We start from the raw sequence: 21,799 nt of genomic DNA, 5'->3' as shown, positions 1-21,799 counted from the left end.
GGAGGAAGCCATGAATGTTTAAAGTGATATGATACTGCTTCACATGAGTAGGGCAAATGTGGCCTTGCTGATCAACGCTGAGACCAAGGATTGCCTAAAATACAGAGTTCTGTATTATGGACATCCTAGCAATGCCTGATGGGTGCTAACAACAAGCCCCACTAAGACTGGTTACATTAAGAAGCTTTCAGTCAAAAACTCCATATTGCAGATTACTTGGATGGCTGTACTTCATGGCGAGTAAGACTATGGGCAGCTACTAGCCACAATGGTTATGTTCAACCTCCACTGTCAGAGGCAATTGGCCTCTGAATATGAGTTGCTAGGAATTGCAAGGGGCAGAGTGCTATTGCTCGCATGCCCTTCTCCAGGTCGATTGTTAGCCACTGTGAGAGAGAACGGGATTCTGGACTAAATGGGCGATTGGCCTGACCAAGAACTATTTTCTGATGTTCTTACCTTCTTATGTTGCTGCCCAAAGAAGGGATTATTGCTATTGTTGATCAGCAATCTTCCATCTGGATTGAGTTCAAGCCAGGTTGCAAAGAAAGGAAGGCAGGAATAGGGAGCTCGATTAGAGTTTGCTTCCGATTCTTTCCTTTGAATTGGGGTCGCTTGATGTCATGGTGTGGCCTGCCTGCCAAAATGGCCTACCGGTGAGTTCAGGATGCAGTCCACTGACCTAGTCCTGTTCTTCATTCCTGGTCTACAGAACAGTATTTTTCCCATGGTGCAACTACTATTAATGGAAAACTTTACTTTCCAGTCATGATTAAGGCTGCTAACAACACTTACTAGGGAGTAAGCTCCATTGAACATAACAGGACTTACTTTCAAGTAATCATGCACATGACTGCAATAGACGATGACATATGAAGCCAGTTTGAGAAATCTAACAGGAATTGATTTACATTCCCTGCTTAACCTTTGCTTTGTAAAGTTCCAGGAACACTTTCATTGTAATCCCAACAAAACCCCTCATTACAGAAGGCTATGAACAATGCCAAATGCCTTCACACCTGTCAGTCAACCCTTTCATACACAATCAGAGATCAGCATTGGAAAGGTTACGATCTGATCTTGAAAATGGTTTCTCTTTGCCATTTAAGCTGCTACAGGTATATTGACTTCAGCACGGATTTTGAGACTTCAATTAAAATAGCCTTATAGCATTTTGACAATCCACTTCTGGCACCTTCTGTGCTAGGTGTTGTATTTAACCAGCCTTAAAGAGCTAGGCAAGTTATTTAAATGGATGAGGCATATTGATATTGTAATCCGGGGGGGGGGGGGGAGAGAATAACATTATTTATGAAAATAATGGTAGTTGTCAAAGCACCGTTTGTCAATGCTACCAGTACTATCTAGATTTCTATTTCTATATCTATGTCCACACACACACACACACACACACACACACACACACACACACACTCAATTCAAACCGGTTTTATAACTAGAAATCTTAAGGCAGGAAGTTTTTAATGTTTTGTTTTATTTTATTATATGTGCTGGAAGCCTCCTAGGGTGGCTGGAGAAACACTGCCAGATGGGTGGGATATTATTATTATTATTGTTATTATTATTATTGTTATTGTTATTGTTATTGTTATTGTTATTAGGCTGCTGCAGTTCTAAACCAAATTAACAGAGCAGGGTGGGGATCCTTTTTAGAAGTGAAGGTCATGTTCCCTTCTGGGCAACCTTTTCAGAACCACATGGCAGTGCCCCTGATCCAACAGACTCCTATTATGTTATTTCGTTCTTAATAGGACTAATGGGCTTTGAGGCAGCAAGTAACCCCTGAGAGATGCTAGTAGACCATTTCCTTGGAGCATGTTGTGGCCTATCATCACATTGAGAAGGTACCTCCTCTACTTTCCTCTTCTCATTTTATATGGTCAAACATCTCTCTACTTCCCTCCCCCTGCTTGCAGAGGCTTGCTTCCATCACCTGAGCATTGCTGCCATGATAGCCTAGCAAGTGAGATGAGAGGGGAAGAGGTTCGGAGAATGGGGTAAGAGGGCAGTGTAGTGAGCTGATCCCTATTTGGATCAGCTTGAAATAGGCCAAGCAGTTTCCCAATTTTAAGCAGTTATGCTAATTTCCAAGGTGGAACTTGTCAATCACTCACCCTAATCATGTTTATTCAGCATTTTTGTGCAGTATTTCTCCTGGTATGTATGTTTTTGTATGCAAATCTGCTAATATATGCATTTTGGCGAGCCGTTTCCCTTAATGTAATGCAGTTTGTATGTTATTTTCACAAATATGTGCAACTTTATGCACCTTTCTCCGAATATGTGCGATTTTGCACAAAAATTTCATTGCAAAATTCAGAGAAGTGTGGATTTCAAAGCATAGCTGTGATTCAGTTTTGTGAATTGTTTCTGTAAGTGCAAATTAGATAGATTTGCAATGAAATGTGAACATAAATAAATTTCCCCTCCCATTCCTAGCATAGCACACCTGTGCATTAGCACATCACGTGGTGATAGAGGATGCATTCATAGTATAATACACCTGCTTATGCTGATTTTTGAGTATATTTTTGAGTACAGGCTATGTTCATGCAGCCACTTCTTAACACAGTAATGTATCAGATCAACACACAGACTGCTCTAACAGCCACCATGCAGGCAAACCATCCAGTCCAGAGCAATTCAAACCTTTTCCCTTCCAAACATACCACAGCAAGCAATATAGGCCTAATTTATTCATTGTACTGAAACCAAAAAGCAGATTATTTATTCACAAGATACCACACAAAATTTATTAGCACAGCTGTTGCTGCTTGCACAAAGAATTACAAATGAACATGATGGGCAATAAATTTAAATTAAAAATGATTGGTAATGCAAATTTTAATGACTGCAGATATAGGGCTATGTAAAGTCATGACATTGTTTTGTGTCTCTACTCTGGAGTGAGCTTGGTGTGTCACCAAATGCCCTTATGTACAAAAATAGCATTAAGCCATGACTTGCATATTTATCACTGATATACTTGGTCTAGGAACATTTGTATTCTTGATGACACTTCTGAACCTAGCTTTCAGAGTGCTAAGATAAGTGTTGGCCCTCATCCAAAACAGGTGACAAAAACAGGTGACAAAATTTCCTTAATTTTACTTGCATGTGTATGCACATATGTTGATAGCATATGTATTTCTGACAGATTAAATGAAGGGTTGCTAAACATCTTTCAGGCTAGGGGGAACATTCATGTTTAGCCAGCACACCAAGAGTCACATGCTGCTTGCACTATGTGAAAACTCACCACATATACAGCACACACAAACCTACACATGCACACTATATGTACCTACACGCAATGTGCACGTGCGCACACAGCACTCATTTGCATATGCAGGCACACGGCAATCTCTCCTTCTGACAAACACACATATACACAGAGAACAAATTCTCTCACACACATAAAAAGCACACTCTCTTTTTCTCTCTCTGACACCACACACAGTCTCTCTCTCATTCATACTCATGCAGTCACACAACTCTTTCCTCTCCCCCTTTCTTGTTCACGTATATAAATACATATGCAGATACACAGCACACATAAATGCATTCACACATGTACAGCGGAACACACTAAAGGTAAAGGTAAAGGGACCCCTGACCATTAGGTCCAGTCGTGACCGACTCTGGGGTTACGGCGCTCATCTCACTTTATTGGCCGAGGGATCCGGCGTACAGCTTCCGGGTCATGTGGCCAGCATGACTAAGCCGCTTCTGGCAAACCAGAGCAGCACACGGAAACGCTGTTTACCTTCCCACCAGAGCGGTACCTGTTTATCTACTTGCACTTCGACGTGCTTTCAAACTGCTAGGTTGGCAGGAGCAGGGACCGAGCAATGGGAACTCACCCTGCCGTGGGGATTTGAACTGTCGAACTTCTGATTGGCAAGTCCTAGGCTCTGTGGTTTAACCCACAGTGCCACCCGTGTCCCTTGAGGAACACACTACCTCGATCTAATGCAATAGATTAAAAACAGCCCATCACAGGAAAGACAAACCCAGCCCATCACAGGACTGATCTACATTGCCAGGTTTCAACATCTCATCTTGTTGGGAACATCATCTCATCACAGCGCTGCCCTGAGTGGAGAGGCTGAAACTCCTCCACTCAGTGCTGTGGTGGAAAAATCTCAATGCTGACAAGGTTTCTGATTTTCCTTAGGCTGGCCTACCACTTGTCGTTGCTTGGTGGGTCAGATCTGCCCTGCAAGCTACAGGTTCACCCTCCCATCACATCTTTCCCAAAGAATCCTGGGAACTGTAGTTTGTAGTTTGGTGCCAGGAGTTGTTAGGAACCTCCTATTTCCTCACAGAATTCTCAGAATGGTTTAACAATCCCTCTTCTCGAGAACTCTGAAAATTGTAACTCTGTGAGGGAAAAGGGGTTTTCCAACAACTCTCAACCCCCTTATCGAACTTCCATTTCCAAATTCTTTGGGGGAAGCCATGGCAGTTTAAAGTGGTATGATGATGCTTTAAATCATTAGTGCAGATGAGGCTTGTGTCTGGTTTTTATTGGGCTTTCTGGATTCTGATTCATTTGAAGAAAGGTTATGTGACAATGAATGTTCATCCTGATTTGTTTGTGCAGAAGGCCCATATGCCTTCTTGTTAATTTTCATTCACCTCATACATTCCATTGCATTTCCCAGTCACTTTCCTGACGACAAAAGTCAGTTGCTTTCTTATTGTGGATTTTTTGCACTAGAATGACACAGCATTTTAATCCACTTTAAGTGTGCAAACCTGAACTTCCCAATAAGTGCTTCAATAACTTCCACAAAGTACTGACCGTGTAAAGGCAACCTTAGATACAGCTTTAAAATGCTTTTATTTATACAGGCCTACCCTGCCAAATGGACCAGTTTTATGTTCTTCTGATCTTTGCCTTTCTATGTTTTCACCTTTGATTTTATGCTGATTTTATGTAAAAACTGCTGTGAGGTTTCTTTTATTTTTATTTTTATTATTATTATTATTATTATTATTATTATTATTATTATTATTATTATTATTATTATTATTATTATTATTTCTCAGTAAGTATGCAAATATATAAATAAATAAGCACTTGAAAATTCCAATAAGTGTTTTCAAAGTAAGTTCACAATTGTTATTATCATAGATCAGCAAGCATATGTATAATTGAAAGATGTAAAGTTATGGTGTAAAGATATACTTATGAGTAATAAAGGAAAACTAATTAAAAAAGAAAGAAAGAAAATTCCAATAAGTGGAATCAGAGCAGATAGTATTAGAATATAAAGACATACAACCATAACGGCACTAAAAATTTGACTCACATGTTCCTTCTCATAGATTGCTACTATTAAGATTTGAGTAGCCCACAAAAGGGAAGGAAATTTTACTGTGTGTGTGTGTGTGTGTGTGTGTGTGTGTGTGTGTAAAAGCAAAGTGAAAACTTGGTTACACACATATGCACTGCACACACATTTCCCCAGTGGCGCTTCATGGATTAGCATTTCCATATTTCCTATACCTAAAAACACATAATTTGTTTATTTTCATTTCCCAGAAAGTTGACTGCCTATTTATTCTGAGAAAGGGGAAGAACTTTGATATAACCAGTTTCATCTTATTTGCAATAAGTTGTTAAACACTGGGCTTTTCGCTAGATTACCTTTTACATGTAACCAGAGCATGAGAGGAATATTCAAGTCCCTGTATTAAATGAAAGCCCTTTGATCAACTGCCACCTAATTTTTGTTTTTCACCTGACAATATGTTCCACCAGCTGTCTGACATTTCTACTTAAAAGAGCTCAGCCAAATTCATTAGCATCGAGAAGCCTTTAAGAATTTATACCCCTTCCTGCAAGCACCTCCCTCTGAATGCCAATTGATTACTGATAATTTCTCAAAGAGTCTTCCCCCCCCCTTTCCTAAGGCATTTATTCTTATTGCTATTTCACTGCCGATGATCTTCTCATATATATATATATATATATATATATATATATATATATATATATATATGAGAGAAGATCATCGGCAGTGAAATAGCAATAAGAATAAATCTGGCTAATCTTAATTGTATCACCATTATTTCTTATTTGTATCCACTGCTGAGGACAAAGTCAAAGGAGCCCAGAGTTGCAACCACATCCTTGATGCAGGAGGTCACCTTAACTGTTTCTCTTTTTACTAAAATAATTTGAGAGATGCACAGCTGTCATGCAGGGCCAATGCCAAGATGCCCAAGCATAATTTAGATGTCATTTTCTCTATGCATAGCCGTGATAGGATTAAGACAAAGCAGATTATTCAACTCTGATATGAGTTTGGAAATTCGAGTGATTTATGGTGTGTGAGCTCTCCTTGGATGAATAGCATTAATTACCTAACTTAATAAAAACCGCAGTACTCTTTGGGTCAGTTCCTGTGGCAAGAATCACTGTGGTGTTGAAACGAGTATTACAAGGAAACAAAGGCAAAGTCGTTGACAAGTATGTATGTCAGCTGCAATTTACAATGATAGATGTGAGCATTAAGAAACCAAATTTTGTGATTAAGGAAGCACAAGCCCTTACTCAGCAGAAGACAGTTGAAACCATTTGGGTCTGCAGAATATAGCAACTTATTGAAAAAGTAATGCCGCGTGATTAATTTTTAAGCAGATTTTCCTAGGACTGCATTTTATGACATTCAACTGCATAAGGAGTTGCGCTGAAAATCTGGGGTCACTGCATTACAAATTTAAGGTCAGGTTTCTAGTTCTCTTGAGACCCAAGTTTGTTATTAAAACTCCAGCTTTGCTACACTACTTGGCCTCAGAGCTGGAGCATGCCACACAATTACTATGTGTATTCATTTCATAGCCAAAGAAAGAGCTACAGTGCATTCGTAAACATTGAGGAATAGGATGGCAAGAGGGAAAAGCTGATAGGGCTCCTGTATCTCTATTAGTTCAGGATAAGAGGACATTCCAGCAGGTGTAGCTTGCATGGCAACTTCTACACAACCATTAAAGATGTAGGAGGGCTCCTCTTTTATGTATTTGGCCACTCCACAGGATTAAGAATTTTAACCTTACAAACACTGGCGGCATGCCCTAATCAGAAATCTTGTGGGTTGTGAAGGAGATACACAAAATTCATGCACCTCTGTGCTTTGTTCCATCCCAGATGTCTGATGTTATTCTTTTACTTCTTATACCTATGATGCATTTGGATGAGCTGTAATTCTTACACAGCTGCAACCTCACCCAGTTCAGCACTGTGGAACAGAGCTACTACTGGTGATGAATAAGGGCCTCTAGTCCCACTGCATCAGAGACCAGCTTGCCATGTCCTTACCTTGCAGAGATACTGTCAGTAGTTCCACAGGCACACCATTTCCCAACAAAACAGCTCTATGGTGGGGGGGGGGAACTATCCCTGTTGAACTTCTGGCTTCCATGCAGGTGTTAAACTAGGCACAGCTGCCCTGGATGATACAGCTAGATAGAAGAGGATTCAATGGGTATTTCTTCCAAAATATTAGCTGTTGCCCTTTATCATCAAACTTCTTGGTGTGGGCAGAAAGAAGAAACCTCCAGAAAAGTGGCTAGGTGCCAGAGAAGAAGTTCTAGAAACCATCCCCAAGTTGAAGTTATAAGTTTAATGTAGATAAAATGCTGTGTTTGAATGCATTATATTTAAAGTGCTGTAATGGGAGGTTTACCTTTAGGCAAAAAGGTTCCACTCTGGCAAAAGAAGGCTGGTGGTTTCCCCCCCACTAGAGTGAGAGGAGCTACCTGATGACTCACCTCAGGAAACACAAGCTGCAGAGCTCTCACAGCAGGAAGCTGAAACTTGAGAAGCCTGTATTTGTTTGTTGGAGATGGCTAGTAGTAGTAGCCACAGTGAAGTTCTGCAATTATAAATAAGCTTAGGATCTCCCTCTGGGAACAGAGGAAAGTTTCAAGAGTGTTCTGCAGTAAAGCTGTGAAGCGCATTCTTGTGGTGGAGAGCATCCATTTCTACACAGGATTCAGATCAGGGATTCAAATGGACAACTCTAAAAGCCCATTGCCCTCAACATGTCAGGCAAGGGGCTCAGTTTCTGGATCAAGCTCTCAGCCAATTCTCACACCTTCAGTTCAGTACTTCAGTTCCATTCAATCGGGTTGAGAAGGAATAGGGTACTGGTGGCCCTCCAGAAGTTGCTGGGCTAAAGCTCTCATCATCCCCAACTATTGGCCATGATGGCTGGGGCTGGTGGGAACTGGAGTCCTAGAACATCTGGAGGACCACAGGTTCCCCATCCCTGAGTTAGAGCCAGAGCAGTAAGAATTTGCTCATTACTGTTTTCATCCTTCAAAAAATATACAAACGGGTATTTAATGCTGTAGTGAACAGTAGAATACCTATGTTTGGATGCATTCCCATAACTGTGAAATATGTCCAGGTTGGACTTGCAATTAATCATTTTTCAGAAAGTGTTCCTACGTGACATTTTAGTGGGATTATAGAAAACCTGTGACACATTAATACGTTTCCCCCCTCCAAAATCGTTAGCACAAAAGGTAAAATGGCAACACACCATTGATTTTTCATTTTCGAAGGTTAGCACAACCTCAGATACTTCTTGAAGCCAAGAGCAAGATGCAGCTATTCAAGCATCCAATGTAAAACAAAAGACTTATTTACAGGCACAGCAATTTAACAAGCTGGGGGACCTGTTTGCTGTGCAGATTTCAGATGAAATTAATTCTTTGTGTGACAGCACAGATTGAAAAAAGCAACAATAATTAGCAGCATTTTGTTCATGACTGACACTCAAAAAGCAGAGACAGGTACCTTACAAAGTGATTGTTTTTGGAGAGATATAGGAAGAAAAACCTGGAGTGGGGGAAACCTGGAATTTTTGGCTTTAGAGAGAATGCCTTTTAAATGAAAAATAAACTCAGAGGGTGGAATCCATTTGGTTCTCTCGTACTCATGGAATACTTTTTGATTCCTCTGCTAATAGAAGGAATCAAAAGGCATGGAATTTGCCTTTTTCACGGCTGGCAAACACTGGGTCTATGTTTATATCAAGATATCCACTACTACAACACTAAGGTCTGAGTAAGAAACTGAGAGAAACCAACATTTGCAGATTTATTTTACTCTCCTGCTTCTGCCTTACTCTCTCTCATAGTGCCCAAAGTTAACCAGGTCCTTAAAGGCTGTTTTTAAAAGAGCAACATAATCTCAGCACACATGCAATTCTTGTCTGAATTGGGCTAAAGTTTCAGAAGGCATTGCTTCCTCAGCTTAATTTTTTAAGAGATAGAGTTAAGTTTTTTGTTTTTTAAAAAACATATGTTAAAGGGATTATCAGTGACAGTGAACTCCAATCTAGAAAACGCCTTTCTGAGCTGAGAATGGCATCACATGGGGTTGACTCATATTTGCTTCAAGGGAATTGATTAACTTTTCAATAAAAATCTCAGTCGTGCAAGAAAGTAGGAATTACAATTTGAGCTATTTTTTCTCCTAATAAATATAGTATTGGTAATATGCACTTCCTTACTCAAGAAGGATGGAGAGAAGCAGATAATACAAAGTAATAAATTAGCATAACAAAGACTGAAGCAGAAGGGGGGAATCAATTTATGAGAAATCTGACTGGGGCAAAATAATACGGGATTCAAAATTGTAATATCAAATTCAAAATGCAACATTTCATCAGACATTTTTATGCATTCGTTTCCTTTTCATATGCCAAAATATCATCCAAAGCAGAAAGTATACACAAGTCATGCAATGATATCTCCCATACTTCATTGCGTACCTGTACTGGCATCAAATGGGGAAAACCGAAAGTGTATCATTCTGTTCCCTGCATGCAGAGGATAGTGTAAAGAAACTTCTAAATTGTAGCTATGGAACCATGTGGAGGCCCACACTAATCAGAAACCAAGGCTCTATGCCCATTCATTACACATGCAGCATTCCTGACCCACTCACCTGTCTAGAACCAGGAGTAAGCAGCACAGCTGGTGGGATTTTGGCCACTCACTGCTTTACACGGGGGGAACGATGCGATGACACTGGGAGCCAAACAAACTGGTTGCCGGAGAGACAAGGGAGTATGCTTGACTACCCAATCATTCCCTTACCTTAAAGAGAAGAAACCTGTGGCCTACCAGATGCTTTACAACTCCTCTCATTTTTGACCATTGGACATGCTGGCTAGGGCTCATGGGAATTCTAGTAGGGCCACTGTTTCTCCTTTGAGAGCCAGTGTGGTGTAGTGGTTAAGAGCGGTAGTCTCGTAATCTGGGGAACCGGGTTCGCGTCTCCGCTCCGCCACATGCAGCTGCTGGGTGACCTTGGGCCAGTCACACTTCTTTGAAGTCTCTCAGCCCCACTCACCTCACAGAGTGTTTGTTGTGGGGGAGGAAGGGAAAGGAGATTGTTAGCCGCTTTGAGACTCCTTAAAGGGAGTGAAAGGTGGGATATCAAATCCAAACTCTTCTTCTTCTTTCATGCTGCACTTCATTCATCACACATCAATGGTAGCTTCCTGAAAGTGAAACTAAATACTTCCTTGGGCACCAGACAACTGGCCATTCATACTATAGTTGCCAACAATTTTGCATAAGCAAGATTCAGGGTGAACGAAGAGTCCCACACAAGGCAAAGCAGCCAAGGAACTGTGGCTGGCAACATAATGGGGGTAGCAGGAGGGGAGAAACACTAAAGTGGGATGTTGTCAAGCTGTCATCATCAATTTCTCATCTGCACTAGATGAAAATTTGCATGTTTTAGGCAAAAGTGAAAAGATTGTTGGCTGTCACTAGATTTCACTGACAAATTTAAGAGGATACTGCTCAGGGGAAACAGCAATAGGTTTAGAGGAATAAATTAGCTGTGGCTGTAGAAGTGGTAGGTTGGTTTTCTTGGGGGGGGGGGGTTAGTGTTTTCAGAGTTGAACTAATCCCCAATCATCCATGAAGCTCACTTTATATCACTGCCCTATTTAAAGAGGGATTATTACTAAGTGTACAAATCTCAGTGTGTCTGCTCAGAAGTAAATCCCATTGAATCCAATGGCACTTACTCCCAGATGAGTTAGGTTAGTACTTCAGCTTTATTCACTAAAAAAAATCCATTGAGAAATAATTGTTTAAAAATCTGGAAGTCAGTTTGTGATGTGATATAATTTTAAAAGTTAATTACTCACTCATCTAGTGTTATTTCATTGCATTATTTTTTTAAAAAGCCATTAAATTAAAGTCATTCTAGAATCACAGAAGAGATCTGACATATTATCCACTCCTTGTTAGAAACTGGAGTTCAACCTATGGAGATGTCTCAGAGCAAAAGTGTCATTTTTAAAATTAATTTCATCATCATGATACTATATTTTTTTTAAAAAAACAAAAAACCCTATGACAACCTTATCAAAGGGCCAATAAAAAATAAAATAGAGAATCGTTTCATTTTATTTTGATATAACATTTCAATATTGCCTTTCAACTATAAAAAGAGCCTCCCAGGCATTTTGCCACAATAAAACATCAACACAATTAAACAGAGCATTCAAATGCAAAATTTAATCAACAAAACCTAGCAATATAACAGCAAAGGGCAGTAGAGAAGGGCCCAGTCTAACCAACAGGATCACAAAGGTGCAGTGGTCTGGGGTCAAAGGAGGTCAAAGACCTGCTACTATTTTTGAGGCAGGGGCTCTATCTCCAGCCAAATCAGCATGAAAGGGGACATTCTTAGCCACTGATAAGCCTTCTCACACTTTGTATTGATTGATTCAGAGTGAAATAAGGAGACTCCACCACTGAGGATTGGCTCTTAGGGTCACTCTGGTGAAGGTGCGTGGGAAGAACACGAAGATGTTATTTTTCTGTATGCTACAAAGCTAAGCATTTAGGGACACTGACAACACAATGTGCTTCAGTTTCAAGAGAAGGGTGTGCAAGTTCTGTTACATACACGTGAACTTCAAGGAAAGCACAATCTAAGCCACTATGAAAGAAGATATATGGAGTACTCCAAATGTTGTATAAGATTATTGCATAATTTTTTAAGGTTGTATAAAGGTTAGGTGGTGACAGGGAATGACATTGAGACCTGGCATTGAATTCATTTTTGTGTTGTGGTGGAATACAAAACAAGGTCATGGAAGCTGACTGCAATTCACAAGCAAATTCACGTGGGAAGTGACTATCCTTCAGTTATCTTCAGCCCAAGCCATTTAGGTTTCTACAGGCAATAGAACTGGAAAGTGGAGTCAACTGGAAGACATGGAATAGGTATTCATTCTGTAGAAAGGGGAGGATACAAGTCAAGATTTGCTTTTAGATTGAATAGGTGCTCCCATAATTTTTTGTAATCTTGTGTATCTAGGGCATAGGCTGCATGAACTCCCATCCCCCTTTCAACAAATTCTCATGCAAAATTTCAGTTAACTAGCAATGTTATAATACATCCAATTAAAACTGACCTCAGCTCTTCTTCATAGTAAATTAAATAGATAAAACTGAAGTTGCATGTGAGGATACTTGAAAATAAAAAAGGAACAACGAGAGATCACAAGACAATAAGAGAGTGGGATTCAAAAGCATCTGGAAGTGCAAATGAAGGAGAGGTTTAAATAAAAATGAAGAGGAAGCACACTAAGGTTCATCAAAGGGGGGGAAAGAGTGTTGAGAAAGCAACTGAAATTATTGTGATGAGTGAAACACCCACCTGCCCAATCTCAATTTGGAATTGAGCTCTGCTATCTGGGCTAAATGGTTAGGAGATAGTGTGGCTATTTCTGAGCCCAAGATAGACTTCTTTTCTGATCCTGTTATACTTCTGAAGGTGTTGTTGGAAGCAAAAAGGGGTACCACTCCCCTACATTTAGTCTCTTGCCCTCTAACTTCTTAAGTCTCCAATGTCTTAAGCCCAAAATAGCTAATAGGCTGCCTCTTTCACCACAGACAACTCTCAGTTGCAAGAGAGCCCCCTTGATAGCTCCACCACACTTGGAATTTTTGTGGTCCAGGGGAGTGCATTCTCTGGGTCAGTCTTACAGCTGTGGAAATCCCTCCCAGCAGTGGCAGACCTTGGGGTCACAAATTTCAATGGTGCCCTGTGTGTCGCCAAAATTCAGTGCCCCCCGCCTCTTGCCTTTCTTTCTACATCATAGTTGTGGTGCCCCCTGTAGCACCCGCAAGGTTTCGCACCCAGTGTGACCAAACTGGTCATTCTCCACTAAATCTGCCTCTGGTATATGACACATTCACTATATAGATTTTGTCATATCTTAAATAAATATCTCTGTACCCTGGATGTTGACACCTGGTGCATATATACATAGCTACACATATAGAAGTAGAAATTCTACAAAACTGATTATCAGTGAGGCCAATGTCACTACATAAAAGTGAAGCCTGGTAAGAACCAAGTTTAACAGGAAGACAACACTGACTGTTAAGAGTGGGGGGGGGGGACAACTCCAGATAAGGCGCAAGAGTGGCCCTGCACTTACAGCAAAAATCTTGGGTTGAATAAGTGTTTTCAAGGATTGTGGTTGGATGAAGAGATGGTGAGGTGTTGGGGTGGCAGAAGGTGGTTGACTAGAGAATAAACAGCCAAAATAATGTGTTGTTTTTTTCCTATACGGTACACTAGGAATTCTCTCATATACTCTGACCACTAATGCATTTCTGATCAAAGTCTGACCAATTGGGAATCTGGTTTGATTCTCTGTATTGAACCCCCAATGGGAATTTTCTCCCACAATATATAGATATTGATATATCTTAGGACCCACCCTAACTGTGTGATTGTAAATTGTTTTAATTGGTTTTAAGATTGTATTTTCACATTGAAACTCCAGCGGATGCAAAATGCCGTGGCGAGACTCCTTACGGGGTCCTCACTGCGAGATCACATTCACCCAGTGCTATACCAGCTGCACTGGCTCGCGGTAGAGTACAGGATCAGGTTTAAGGTGCTGGTTTTAACCTTTAAAGCCCTATACGGCCTAGGACCCTCATACCTACAGGACAGCCTCTCCTGGTATGTCCCACAGAGGAACTTACGGTCTTCAAATAAAAACATCTTGAAGGTCCCAGGCCACAGAGAGGTTAGGCTGGCCTCAACCAGAGCCAGGGCTTTTTCGGCTGTGGCTCCAATCTGGTGGAACGCTCTGTCACAAGAGACTAGGGCCCTGCGGGATTTGACATCTTTCCGCAGGGCCTGCAAAACAGAGCTGTTCCACCAGGCCTTTGGCCAAGGCACAGCCTGACTCCCTCCTTTGGCAATCCTCACAGAACTCTAGCCCAATTGGTTGCCATTAATCTGATTTGAATTAATTTTATAATGAAATGATTTTAGAATGTTGTATCATTTTATTGTTGTTAGCAACTCTGAGCCCGGCTTTGGCTGGGGAGGGCAGGATATAAATAAATTTTTATTATTATTTTATTATTGTTGTAACCCATCCTAGGACCTGATAATGAAGGGTGGGTAAGAAATTCAAAAAATCAGCACCAGCATCATCCCTGTCAAAGCAGTGGGTTCTCCTCTACTTCCTTTACCTAGTTGTAGCAAGGTCAAAGGTGACAAATAGTTCACAGCAGATAATAACAAAATGATCACCAAATGGTGGGGATTTGTGTGGTGGCCTAGAGATAGCAGAGTGTTTGCAGAATGAGCCAAGCTAAATGTTGGTGAGGGTGCTCTCACTTCCACAAGACCTTGGGTGCCATTCAGTGACAAACAGTAGCTCTGCTGGTAGTCACCATCTCTTCCCATTTTCATTTTGATTCCTAAGCTTCTTGTTCTTTACAGCATCTTCCACCCCTTTCCCTGGTTGGAAGTACTGTACATTTATTGCTAGGGATGGGAATAGTGTAGGGCTGATGCCGCCACAAAAGTACTCATAGCTCTTTAAAGCAGAAAGAAGCCATGTTTTCTCACTGTGCAATTCCTAGTGAGACAGGGCAGTTGGAGGCTGATTTCCAGGTGAAAGGTAGGTGAAACTTCTTTCAAGTTTCCAGCAACACGTCTCTTTGATCACTCTTGCAGACGGATTTGAGAGGAGCAGGCAGACAGATTCACAAATAGAAGAAAAACACATGCTTGAGATTGAACACACACATCCATCACACAAGCTATTCCATTTGAAAGGTACAGAACAGATGGGATGGGCAAGAAAGCCAATGATAGGAGAGGTTGTGAAAGTCTCTACTGTGGACATAGAGATAACAGAAAGATCCAGTATCTGTTAGGCCTAGTGGTTAGGCCTGTCTCCAGCCAGACAGGAGCCAGTTAACTGGAAAAAGGTCCAAAGCAAGGCTGTAAAAATATTCTCCCTAGGCTAAAGAAACCTTCTGACATTTTGGCCTTAGGAGCTATTGTGCTTCAATACCTGTGGAAACCTCTAAGAAGACAGCATTCACAAAACAGAATTGATCAGAATTCATTTAAGATCTCTTCAATTTCAAGAGGCAGACATCTTCACCAACAGTTAGCAATGTCTTCTATACACCTGCTAAAGTGGTCCTCCTACACCAGCATGGGATGATGATTTGATGACAGTAAACCAGTGGCCTTGTCTAGCGTCAGCAGTCACTTACCACTGAAACAAGGAAGGTTAAACATGAAGCAGGCGCCCTTGTGTCACTTCTAACACTTGGCCCCTTGGCCTCTTTCCACCTACTCTCCATCCATTTTACCTCTTACAGCACCAAGTGACAAAGGACCTTTCAAACCTCATAGCTAACCCAAAATTAATTTTTTGTGGCTGCAGAGGCAGGGAGGGAGAAGACAGCCTTGCCATGAAAGCTGCCACATATATTTAATGGAAGGAAAAGCTACGATCCGCACATGCCTCACTGCCTATCACAATTACACTACCTTCCAGGTGGCAAAATTTGGCAGAAGGTGGGGAGGGACATCTTAGATGCCCAGCCATGAGAAGCTGCACTGGAATAGTCACAGATTGTGTACATATATCCTATACCCTAAAGAATTCCCTCCTTTGCTCCTGCTATTTTATTCACAATGCAAGAAAAGAACCAGATTATTAGTAGTAGCATTTATGAAAAACAGTGCTATAGCACTTCCCACACCAAATCTCAAGGCAGCATACATTATTAAGTGTATAATTATTTTTAAAATGCACATCAACACATTCAAATACAGGAAGAAAATGTTAACCATTAAATATGTTAGCATTTGCCTTAATATATTCCTAATTGTTCGGTAATATATTTCCATCACAAGTTGGCTCCATGACAGTACCTGTCAATGCGAGGGAAATATGCCAATTGTAAGATTGGGCATGGAAGGGGTCATCTTAATTTACCATGCGACCTACAAATAGGGCTTTGAAACTCTCCAATTAATGTTCTCTATTCTACCCAATTATGAATTGTGGACTGATTCATCAACGTGTTAATTTACAGAATCTGTGACCGTAAGAAGACTGCTTGGCAATTGGATAATTCAACCACTTAATGAGTTCAATACTTTTCATGGAAAACTGCTTCTTAACTCCCAAACTGGAAAGGTTGATGAGTCTATGATTCATATTGTTACTACACGCTGCACTCGTTAGAGAAGTGGATATTAATTATATATAAACTTAAGTGGAGGGGGAGCAATGTGTGGGAGGAACAGGAGTTTATAGACAACTTAGCATTAATAAAGATTTAGAGCTGTGTTCTCTTCTGTATAAATCCACTGCTATTTTCTATTAATTAACATAATTGATAACAATTATAAAGATATCTGGCATTTTAATCATGCAAATACATCTTCCACTGTCAGAGCAGAAAATTAAAAACAGCCAGGAGTCTTTTATTTGCAGTACGAGCTGGAGAGGAAATTAAAACAGCACCAATAATGAATGAGTGATATATTCACTTTAAAAGAAATCATAGATTAAGTTCATAAGGCTAAGGACAGGACACCAGGAAGCTTTGTAATGAACATAAGAGGTAAATGATGCTGCCACTCTAGGAATACTAGAATGAGTTGCAGGGGGCAGGGGAGAGCATAGAGGCAATTCACATCGTTCTGATGTCTTGAGTACTTCTCATCACTTTTAAATATTACAGGATGATAAATCCAGCATTGAGAGATGAGCAGATCGCCCTTATGCCAAATGTCTATTGCTGTCATATACTTCAGGGTACAGTAATGGTTTATTACAATGTAATTGGGGTGCTTCAGGAATTCTCTTCATCTGGGTTTATCCTAGGATTGCAGTCCTATGCCCACTTAGCTGGAAACTTAGATCAGAGCAGATATGCATAGGATGGTAAGGTAAATTACCTAGTGCCTTGAGAGCCACTGTGGTGCAGTGGTTAGAGTGTTGGACTAGGACCTTGGAGACTAGCATTCAAATCCCCACTCAGCCTTAAAGCTCACAGGGTGACCTTGGACTCACATGGTTGTTAGGTTTAATGAAGAGCAGCGGAACCATGCTGATCACCACCTTGTGCTTCTTGAAGAAAAAGGTTGGATATGAATGCAGTAAAATAAAATAAAAACAAAGACCTGGGGGCAGAGGGTAGCAGTGTGTGTGTGTGTGTGTGTGTGTGTGTGTGTGTGTGTGTGTGAAAATACAGAAGTAAAGATTAAACAAGCAATTTAAGACCTGCAAACAGGATGAAATAAATCCAAGAGATGAGATGGGGGCCATTGATAGTTCCAGTGAACTTTCAAATCTGCAGAAGGCTGAAATGAAGCAATTTGGGCCCTGTACACGAGAACAGAGCCAGTGAATGCTGTTTTCAGAAGTTAACAAGCAGGTGCTTGGGCGAAAGTTACTTAAGGGACGTGAGGGTACGGGGATAAGACAGCGGCTGCGGCAGTCATAAAAGGAATGATAAAGTTCTTAAGGGAAAACAGTTGATCAAAGGAAGCACCTGGGCTGTCAGATAAACCACTGATGAGGTGCTAAACAAACAGTTCAGTTGGTTAAAGGAGCTGTAAAATGCGAAGGAGCCTTGTTCCTATGCAACCACATGGAGAGGGCACAAAGCTCCCAAAGTAAACGGATGGACTAAATAACCCAGGATCTCTTCCACATCAAATGCAGAGCCCCCGAGAGTTCTGTAAGCATACTCTAACACTATAAAGCTTTCTTAAGGATCTCCAGTATTTCCCTTTCATCACACTGTAGGGATTTGACAAGCCATCGATTAGACCAGCTACAAACTACAGACTTTACTTATGATTTCCCCGTGGTTAACTTAAGATAGAAATTATCTATCCAGGCTAAAAACAAAAACTTCAACTCTTGGCATGGTGCAAATTGCTACTGGAATGGCCGTAGGCAAAGATGGGCCAATATATTTTGATGTTTGAGGTGGAACAGCAAATAGTGCACACACATATATGCACAAGGCCATTAGTGCCCGTGATCATGCACAGAGTTGGTTTTGAAGGATCTTTGCATTCCAGATCAGTTGGTAGAGGAAACACCATCCACATTACTGTCCTCCCTGCCTATGCCTCCTCTTCCTACAGGACAGGGGTGAGGAACCTCATACCCATGGGCTGAATGCAGTACCAAGACCTCTTTATTTGACCCTCAGGACTCTTGGTAGATCATTGCCAGGTTACAGCATTCACTGACCCTGCTCCATACCTCCTGAAGTGCTTTTGCCTGGCTGGAATGTGCCCTCAAACTATGATACTATTGCTAAAATGGAGGATGGAGAGGTCTGTGCATGTAGTGGAACTCCTAAACTTTTGCATGGTTGAAATACAGTACAGCCTATGCACGATCTATTGCTTCACCCACACTTGGCATGGGACTTACTTCTGAATAAAGCTGCTTAGAGTCAGGGTGAAAGTGACTGACGAAAAGTTCTGGAGGAGAACTTCTGCCTGTTTCCGAAAGGGACTCATCTCCCCTTCCTCCCCAGCCTCCATTCATTATTAGGAGAAGTTAAATGGAGTCTCAGAAGAGCCCCACAGATGTGCACTAGAACACTTTGTGCATAACTAAAGAGCTACATACAAATAGTTTAGTTTAATAAATAATGTCCAGCAAATTTATCCAAAAAAGGCTCCTGCATAATTTAAGCTTGCTTGAGGGAAGGTTGAGTTTGTGCGCTGGCAATGCGCATTCTTGTTTTTCCCAGACTCCTTACATCACAGTGTGAACCGCAAAATGAAATATGACATGTGTTAATGTTGCATGCTTGTCTATTTAAACTCTCTTGCTCCTGAAATGTAGAACTTGGCATTAAACCTGCCTCTTTTTGTGAGTAGAAAAGCCCCTTTTGGTGTAGTGGGATCTCCAGAATCTCTTCACTATATATAATGTATCAAAATGAACCTGTCCTGATCGATATTTTGTTTTTTCCTGCCTGCAAGTGTCCCTGCACTGGCAAAACAACAACAACAACAACAACAACAACAACAACAACAACAACAACAACAACAACAACAACAACCTGATACTTTATTTCACACTGTGATAGGGAGAGAAGAGAATCTAGTGAATCATGAACTAACTCTGAGGAATTGCATCAGTTTCACTTCACTTCATTATTTTATTTTTGTTAATTAATAGCACATACTACCCACTCTTCACCAGTTGGTGCTGCCAGGGTGGGTTACACACATAACACGCCATTCATAAAAAAGTCCAAGAGATAAAGCTGCAGTTAATATTTATTTATTAATTATTTGGGTTTATTGAATTTATATAGGACCCTTCATCCAAGGATCACAGGGCAGCTTCCAGTATTAAAAACACAGAATTACATGACACAATAGCAAACCAGATAATATCCTCCCACAATTTAAAAGGCCATAGCTTGTTTAACTAGAATCGTAGTGCTTGCAAGAGATATTGGAGCCCTTCTAGCACAATCACCTCCCCCCAGTGCAGGATCTGCACCACAGAATCACAACCTCCCTTCCGTTTTCTATTCTATGTTTATCACCATGGCTGTTCCATGTTTAATACTATCCACAGTTCACATTAAAAGTCGCTTAGGTTAATTTTTTTTTATTTTAAAAATAATACATATAGACTGTAAAAGTTAAAACCATGAATTGTGAATTAGGAATGACTTCCCATGATTCAGCCACTTGCCATGCAGTCCTAGGCACGCCTACTCAGAAGTAAAAACCCATTGACTCCACTTGGACTTACTCCCAGGTCAGCGCCCCTTACATCCATATGAATATTGAACTGTTATAAACTAGAGCTGAAATCCTGTTAAGGTTTTTTTTTAAAAAAAATAAATAAATAGACATATGAAGCCCGCAGAATGTTCTATAGTCAATTTCTGTTTCATTGATTCCATTTTGCAAAAAGAGGTATAAGGAGCTTAACCCTGCAGTACTGACCTTAACTGAACAAAGCATGCATTCCAGCTGTTTGCCAAGTACCCTGAAAAGCATAGCTGTAATTTAAACAGAGCAGCACTCATAAAGATGGAGAAATACTTTCTTGCTAGAGCAAGGACAACTATGATGTTGCTTCCAGTTTTATTTCGGCAGTGTTTTTGAAGCACCCGCATTCCACATTGGTTTCTATTCTTTGCATAATGCAGCATATAGCAGCCATGGTGATAGTGGTCAATAACCAACTTGGATGATTTGAAAAGTGGATAAGAGAATTTTTTTGGGGGGAAGGCTATCAGAGGGTACTGGTCATGATGGATGTGCTCTCCCTCCATTGCCCAGAGTCCCTGAAAACTAATTGTGGGAGTCTCAGGTGAGGAGAGTGCTGTTGTGTTTAGGTAATTCTTGCTGATGTCCCGTAAGCAACTGGTTGGTTTTGCAATAATAGGATACAGTGGTACCTCGCAAGACGAATGCCTCGGAAGACGAAAAACGCGCAAGACGAAAGAGTTTTTCGTTTTTTGAGTTGCTTCGCAAGACGAATTTCCCTATGGGCTTGCTTCGCAAGACGAAAACGTCTTGCAAGTTTGTTTCCTTTTTCTTAAAACCGCTTGAAGAGGTGCAGTTGCGACTTAACCGTGCTTCGGAAGATGAAAAATTCGCAAGACGAAAAAACTTGCAGAACAAATTAATTTCGTCTTGCGAGGCATCACTGTAGTGTCTAGATGGGTCTTTGGCCTAATCCGGCATGGCTCTTATGTTTTCACATAGGAAAAAGGCTTCGACTGTGAGTATCACCAGTTCCCTGAATTAAATCAACTGAAACAGCAGCAAAATGGCCACATTAAGAGCCCTAAATTAGTAACTCCCCGGTTGCATTACTATTGATAAGAGAGATTATCAATACAACTCTCTTAACCTAACATACTGTATTTACTGCATGGCTGCTAAACTCTTTTTTGTTGTGGGGCGGGGGTTCTCTTCGATGAAATATTTCTGCTTGCATCGGCTGAGATAATTACAAAGACAGCTTCTAAATTGCTTTTGTCATCCTGCCAGCAACAGATTTGTACTTAAATGGTACACTTTACTACTGTACAGGCTTATTATACCAGGGACGCTAACGAGAATATATTTGATTCTTTCTCTCTCTCTCTCTTTCCCTTTTGGGGAAAAGCAATTTATTCCCCAAATGGGCAGGGAATACATCCTCATGAGACTATAATCATGCTATTTTCATTTTTTTCTTCTTTTAAAAAGAAATATTGATAACATCATTACTGTTACTTTATGGATTCTTGGTTACATGTATCAGTTTAAATCCATTGACACTTTGTTCTCCTGTCTTTTGAAGTATTTTTCTAACTATTCCAGGACCCAGTTATTTTGTGAGTCAAGGAAATGAACCCATGTGGTGGTAAATAAGAGACAAGGATGCAAGAATGT

General features: G+C 40.7%; 1 protein-coding gene across 2 annotated transcripts in view; it reads right to left on the bottom strand.

Annotated features, from left to right (window-relative positions):
• Positions 1-21,799, bottom strand: part of MGAT4C (MGAT4 family member C) — a 323,744-nt gene that overhangs the window by 277,597 nt on the left and 24,348 nt on the right. Inside the window, exon 1 of one of the 2 annotated variants that reach the window (XM_081211245.1) lies at positions 460-480. The exons of the other annotated variant lie outside the window; for it this stretch is intronic. The gene's annotated coding sequence lies outside the window, so the exon portion shown is untranslated. Of the gene's footprint in view, positions 1-459; positions 481-21,799 lie in introns of those variants that run through there. 2 annotated transcript variants of the gene reach the window in all.

The sequence above is a fragment of the Podarcis bocagei genome (assembly GCF_964188305.1).
Source record: "Podarcis bocagei genome assembly, chromosome: 10".
Lineage (NCBI taxonomy): Eukaryota > Metazoa > Chordata > Lepidosauria > Squamata > Lacertidae > Podarcis > Podarcis bocagei.
The sequence above is the reverse complement of the archived record's forward strand: the minus strand, read 5'-3'. Positions and strand labels throughout refer to the sequence as shown.